Raw genomic sequence first — 6,000 nt, 5'->3', positions numbered from 1 at the left:
AGATTATGTCTTGATTATGTTTTGATTACATATTAGATTAGATTATGATTACATAGACATATTAGATTATGTCTTGCATTTATTGAATAGAGCAGAACAGTTGGAACACTTCAAAGCTGGAGTGTCTCGATATGTCAAGAAGATCAATAATACCATCGATAATAACATTTAATGAAGAATCACCGCTTCACTGCTTCTGAGTAAAGACCTAACAGCTATTCTTAGCATGACAAATAACTCAAGTACCATGACAGACTCTTAACAGTATCTCCTTCACTGAGTCCCTGTTTCAAAGCCAAAGTGTCCTGTCAGCTGATTTAACCTCAGCAACTGCTGAGCATTTAAGAAAGGACCTCTCGAACTCGAGACAACTTTAACTCACCATATAATTCACACATACTTAAACATACTCCCATGATAATGTCAGCCCAAAATGAAACGAAGAAAAAAAACACTAATATATATATATATAGCATGACTCAGACTTGAGTTTCTCAATTTATGGTCTATGCAAAGAAATAATCACATTTTATATACTATACACAGATGGCTGCAAAAAAAAGCTCCCTATGTTTCCAACAGTGGCACAAAACACCACCAATCCTCACGTAATCTGAATCTCTCAATCTTTTCTTTATGCATTATAGAATGGGAAATGACATAAGGACATGACGCAGGCCAGATTCAAACCTGCATACTATGGCATCAACCTCTCTTATGTGTCACACAGCTCACCACAGTTTCTGAACGACATCACTCCCATCTGTGTTCATTATCTCTACAGTCTAGAAGTGTCATACTGTACCTGAACAAGACCAGACTGCTGTTAAACATAATAAATTCATTAGTTAAAAATAAATGACTCAAATTAGAAAGCAGAAAACCTGCCAATGTGCTTTTCATCTACTTAAATTAATTGTCATTGGCAACATTTGAGCTCCGAATAGACTTGTAAAACATCCCACGTTTAATGCCAGAAAATCTCATCCAATGTGAGTGTAATTAAAACTGATCCAAAAAAGTTGAATAATGTTTTATAAAAGAGCATCGGAAGTGATTTAAAAAATGCCTTCATCGAGGGTTAAAAGTTTATTCTGAAAATATCTAAATTGTCTCAAAACAAAAAGACAACCCTGCAACACACTTGTACACTAAATAAAATAATCATCAGTATTTTTGGCTTTTCATTCAGTAAAAAAAAATCTAAACGTGCTTAAAACAAGATTTAGAAACCAAACTATTTAAACTATGAAATTGTGTTATCAGAGAATATATCTTGAATTTATGGAAATAATTTGGCAAAAAAAAAAAAAATTAGTATCTCCTCACACTGAAAACTTTTTTTGGTGTTGGATTTCATTTTGAAAGCATTTTCACTCTGAAATTGCCAATAAATTTAGCAAAAAAAATGGGAAATAACACAGAATTTTTCATGAAATTTTGAAATACTGAAATTGGATTTTTCTTGTAAAACCTACTCCAATCATTTGAGTTTTTTACTACTTTGAAAACTTATTTTTCCAGGGCAACTATTCTTTTATTCAACCAGACATTAAAATATACTAAACCTCAAGAGAAAAAGAGATATTACAGTATGACTGAGACCTTGATTTAATCATCCAAGAGTGGTTTAAATGTTATGTTCCACAAGCACGACAATCCAGGATAATCCCAAAAATAGGAGATTGTTCTAAAAGGGTGAATCTCGTGTAACCAGTTTAGAACAGCCAAATCAAAAGTAAATAAGCATAGAGAAATTTGGGGGAGTTTAAATAACAAAAACAGCTTATTATTAAAAAAGTTTTATGCCGTTTAATTAAGGAAAGCAAGCAGACCTGACCCGATCTGATCTTCTAAAATCGCATGTCTCTAATGGTCACCAGATTCAGGCTTCTGTACTGCCAACCGCTCTACAAGCTCTCCGCCACATACAAGAATCTTATCTGTTGTACAAATAACAGAGAGATCCCAGGGACTGAAACAGAGAGAGAGACTGAGGAGGAAAGAATTTATGGCTTCAATTTCCCAGAGCGGTACGAAGGGGACGGTGCAGCATCAGTCCACTGTTGTTTCATGATAATGGGACTGATGTGTTTTACTGAGTTTACGCCGCTTTTACAAACTGCAGCACTCCCGTGCTCGAAAAACAAATCACAGAGACAAATAGATAGAGGAAATTTCAGTTAAAAGAAATGAAGGGTCAGAAATTAACTTGGGGTAAGACGATAGGAAGTGAGATAACCCGATAAGGATGAGACTTGTTTTGTTTCTAAAGTTGTGTGGAGAAAATAATATATCTAAGATGACACATAGTTAATTATAAATAAACATTTCATTCAATGCTGAAAAGCATTATGTATCTACAGTAATCAGCCAATCACATGGAAGCAACTCAACGCATTTAAGCATGTAGACGGGGTCAAGACGATCTGCCGAAGTTCAAACTGAGCATCATAGTGAGGAAGAAAGATGATTTAAGTGACTTTGAACATATTATGTTTGTTGGTAGTATTTGTAGTATTTCAGAAACTGCTGATCTACTGGGATTTTCCTGTATAACCATCTCTAGGTTTTATGGAGAATGTACAGTATGGAACAAAATATGCAACCTTGAGACCTTTCTGACAATATGTGTTTTGTCAAGATTAGAAAAAGGTTTTGATAATAAATTATGAAAGATGACGACGCCCAGAAGGGGAGGAGACAGATAAAAGAATTTAGAGTACTGTTTCTATGGTAACGCAACATCCAATTTCAAAACGTTTCACGGGATGAATTCTGAGTTCGTAAGCTTTTAAATGATACCTAATTTATGACTACTTAAATATGTGATGTAATACAAAAGGCGAAAAAAAATCTATATTTTTATATATAATTTATATATATTATACTTTTTATTGACAAATACTAAATTATATGTTTAATTATGATTTTTTTAGCATAAAAACAAAAGTTTCAAAGTTTCAATTAAAAGGTGTGCATCAACTTTTACTTGATTTAGATTAAGATATTTTTAGGTGCACTCCTGTCATAAATTCATCTATTACTGTTCCTAACACGGAGTCTTAGACATTTCATATATAGCTTGTCATGATTAGATTAGGATTTAATTGTAATACATTTGAAGAGCTCTTTTCCAAAACGCTCTAAATCCATTTCAATAGTTTTCAGGAAAACGTCTCGGTTACGTATGTAACCCTCGTTCCCTGAGTAGGGAACGGAGACGTTACGTCAGAAGTGACGGAGATTGGGGGTTTCGCATAGAAAGCCAATCCTCTTCGAGTATTAAAACACGAGCCAATGGCATGCAATGCCTTGGGGCTGCGGAAATTTGCATAGCGTACTCCGCCCTACTCCGTGAGTATAAAAGGAGGAAGTGAACGCAACCGCAGTATGTCTTCGCTGAGGAGCCAAGACTGAACTCGGCCTCTACCCAGCGATACAGCAGAAGTGGCAGGGAGACGTAACGTCTCCGTTCCCTACTCAGGGAACGAGGGTTACATACGTAACCGAGACGTTCCCTATCGTAGTCACTTCGAGTTACGTCAGAAGTGACGGAGATTGGGGGTCTGTGCCATCACGCCATCTTCAAGCTGTCTTCCAGTGCCCTGCGAAAGACTGAACCCCCGAGCCTTACCTCTTTTTTTTTTTTTTTTTTTTTTTTTTTTTGGGGATCCGACTTTGACACAGGATTACCAAGGTACACTGGGAAACATATCCCGAAGGGGACATGCTACCAGCTGCCTACCGAAGGGAGGACTTAAGAATACACATATGGCCACATAGGAACGCATATGGAACACTGGAGTACCAACCGCAGGTGGCTACTGATTTAAACTCCAGGGGTGGCAGATGGCTTGCCAAGGGAAGACACATGCTCAGAGAGGCTTACAGTGGATAATACACATGAGACGGTTACCATGGGGAACCGTGCGCATGGAGGCACCTAGCTAGCATCCAGAGCAACGCAGTGGTGCCCGCATCGTCGGTGCTGGAGGACTCAAGACTTCAATGGAAGAACTGAGGAAATATCGCACTTATCCAGTCCGGGGAGTGGAGTGGCGAGCAAGCGAAGACACCTGAGCGGATCCAGAACTGGCCGAAACGAGTACGTGAGAGGATACCGGCTCAATTCGCAGATTATAGAATCTGGCGAAGGTGTTGGGTGTCGCCCAGCCTGCAGCTCTGCAGATGTCTGTTAGCGAGGCGCCGTGCGCTAAAGCCCAAGAGGAGGCTACACTCCGAGTGGAATGGGCCGTCACACCAAGGGGGCACGGAAGGCCTTGCTGCTGGTAAGACAAAGCAATGGCATCCACTATCCAGTGGGACAGCCGTTGCTTTGAGAGAGCCCTTCCCTTCTGGCTCCCCCCATGACAGACAAAGAGCTGGTCCGAGGTCCTGAAACACTGCGTTCTGTCGACATAGGTGCGGAGAGCACGTACCGGACAGAGCAGTGCCAAGGCTGGGTCTGCCTCCTCCAGGGGCAGCGCTTGCAGGTTCACCACCAGGTCCCGGAGGGGAGTGGTAGGAACCTTGGGCATATATCCAGGCCGGGGTCTCAGGAATACGTGAGAGTAAGCCGGCCCGAACTCCAGGCACACTTCGTCAACAGAGAGTGCGTGCAGGTCCCTTACTCTCCTGATGGAACCAATGCAATCAGGAGTGCTGTCACATAGGACAGGGCAAAAACTCTACCGACTGCAAAGGCTCCAGGGGAGGCCTCTGCAGAGCACCCAGGTCTACTGAGAGGTCCCCAGAGGGCAGGAGGGGGGGGGCGGATTTAGCCCCCTCACTCCCCTCAGGAACCTGATGACCAGGTCATGCTTCCCATAGACTTACCTTTCACTGCATCATGAGACGCGGCAATGGCCGCGACATAATCCAAAGGGTGGAGGGCGACAGCCTGCGCTCCAACCCCTCTTGCAGGAAGGAAGCATGACTCCGATCGAACATCTCCGGGGGTCTTCTCAGCGAGAAGAACACCAATTGACGAAGAGGTTTCACTTCAACGCATAAAGGTGTCACGTGGACGACGCTCTTGCGGAAGTGATGGTTGCCGCCACCGCAGGTGGCAGCGAACTCAAACCTGCCTCGTCCCGTCCTGGAGCCACACGTGCAGCCTCCAAGATCGGGACGAGGGTGCCACAGAGTGCCCCGTCTCTGAGAGAGTAGGTCCGGTCTCAGAGGAATAGGCCAAGGAGGTGCTGTCGCGAGGAGCAAGAGTTCGGAGAACCACGTCTTGGTGGGCCAGTAGGGGGCTACCAGCAAGACCTGCTCCTCGTCCTCCTTGATCTTGCACAACACCCGTGCAAGGAGGCTCACTGGGGGAACGCACACTTGCGTGGGCCCCGTGGCCAGCTGTGCGCCAGCGCATCCGAGCCGAGAGAGCCGCGGGTCAGAGAATAACTGGGCGCAGTGGGACGAGTCCCGAGAGGCGAACAGGTCTAACTGTGCCTCCCCGAACTGGTCCCAAATCAGCTGGACCGACTGGGGATGGAGTCGCCATTCGCCGGAGATGGGACGGGCCCGGGACAGCTCGCGGCTGCCCGATTCCGGTCTCCAGGAATGTAACTGCACGAAGGGACCTCAGGTGCTTCTGACTCCATATCAAGAGGTGGCGGGCGAGCTGCGACAACCGGCGCGAGCGTAGACCCCCCCTGGTGGTTGATGTACGCTACTGCCGTAGTGTTGTCTGAGCGGACAAGCACATGCTGGCCCTAGAGCACGCTCGGAAGCGGTGCCGGGCGAGCCGTACTGCCAACAGCTCGAGGCAATTGATGTGCATGAGGCGCTGGGCTCCTGTCCAGGAACCGGCGGCTGCATGCCCATTGCACATGGCACCCCAACCCGTGGTAGACGCATCCGTGGAGACAACGAGATGCCTGGAAACTCGCTGAATAGGGACCCTGTCCGTAAAAAGCTGAGGTTCGACCACGGGAAGAAGGATCGGCGGCACGTCGGAGTCACTGGAACTCGGAGCGAGCCGCGATGCCATGCCCA

The 6,000-nt window shown here is 44.7% G+C and overlaps 1 protein-coding gene across 2 annotated transcripts in view; it reads right to left on the bottom strand.

Annotated features, from left to right (window-relative positions):
• mdga1 (MAM domain containing glycosylphosphatidylinositol anchor 1) overlaps nt 1-6,000 on the bottom strand; it is a 288,554-nt gene that overhangs the window by 136,812 nt on the left and 145,742 nt on the right. The window lies entirely within an intron of this gene.

Source organism: Pimephales promelas, chromosome 11 (genome assembly GCF_988280905.1).
Source record: "Pimephales promelas chromosome 11, fPimPro1.hap1.1, whole genome shotgun sequence".
In the NCBI taxonomy this organism is placed as follows: domain Eukaryota; kingdom Metazoa; phylum Chordata; class Actinopteri; order Cypriniformes; family Leuciscidae; genus Pimephales; species Pimephales promelas.
Note: the sequence above shows the minus strand (reverse complement) of the source record. Positions and strands in the feature narration are given on the sequence as shown.